The 751-nt window shown below is 40.2% G+C and overlaps 1 protein-coding gene across 6 annotated transcripts in view; it reads left to right on the forward strand.

The window, feature by feature from the left end:
- map7d1a (MAP7 domain containing 1a) overlaps window positions 1-550 on the forward strand; it is a 61,144-nt gene extending 60,594 nt beyond the window's left edge. For all 6 annotated transcript variants that reach the window (XM_076280470.1, XM_076280471.1, XM_076280473.1 and 3 more), the window contains one exon: window positions 1-550. This exon is cut by the window's left edge and continues 1,209 nt beyond it. The gene's annotated coding sequence lies outside the window, so the exon portion shown is untranslated.
- Window positions 551-751: the final 201 nt, after the last annotated feature.

A 751-nucleotide genomic window follows, 5' to 3' on the forward strand; every position in this document is an offset into this window, starting at 1 on the left:
TTTTTTTTTGGCTGTGCACTCACTAGGAAAATGATTCCATTCTCCCCTATGTTCACAAAGTGCTTTCAGAAATCCTGGTATCCCCCACCCATTAAACACACGTTACAGTATAGTCAATGGATCAGTAGCTTTGCGGGAGTCTTCTTTGAAGAAGAGGTGTATTGTACCCTGACTGATATCTGGGAACATTTTACGCAGCCTTTTGTCTGAATATGCAAACACTGGGATTGGTCAGATGGAATGTAAACTCTCAGATGGAGTGTTTTGTATGCTAAGAAAACACTGTTTGACTGGGCCTTAATGATTCTCTGTAAATGGCCATCACCTGGGGCTTGGAAACGGAATGTATGACATTGGTCCCCTGAGCATCAGAGGGTAGTTTTATCAGAATTATGAAAATGGAAATTTTAAAGCATGACATGCCATCACTGAAATCCCACAGATTGTCAAATGTATTTGCAAAAGCAGTGTGTGTGTATATGCTATAAATATATTTTGTGTGTCGGAGGGTCTCACTCGAAGTCTATTAAAAGAAGAAAAAAAGATGATATCCAGACGTCTCCTCTGATTTATCCATTTGCCATTACCACAGTCTGTCCCTGGAAAACAGTCCACACGTGTATTATTCATGAGGACAAGCCACACAATTTAATCTTTTTCCAACATTCTGTGAATGCAGTTTGCTTGGGCCTACTCATTTGAATGAGTCATCATCTGAGGTTGCATTCTAGAGTGTTTACTTGTAGACCCC

The sequence above is a fragment of the Alosa pseudoharengus genome, unplaced genomic scaffold (assembly GCF_046254945.1).
Source record: "Alosa pseudoharengus isolate Yale_2024_CS ecotype anadromous, Long Island Sound unplaced genomic scaffold, YU_APseudo_1.1 YU_APseudo_1.1_scf_12, whole genome shotgun sequence".
Taxonomy (NCBI): Eukaryota; Metazoa; Chordata; class Actinopteri; order Clupeiformes; family Clupeidae; genus Alosa; species Alosa pseudoharengus.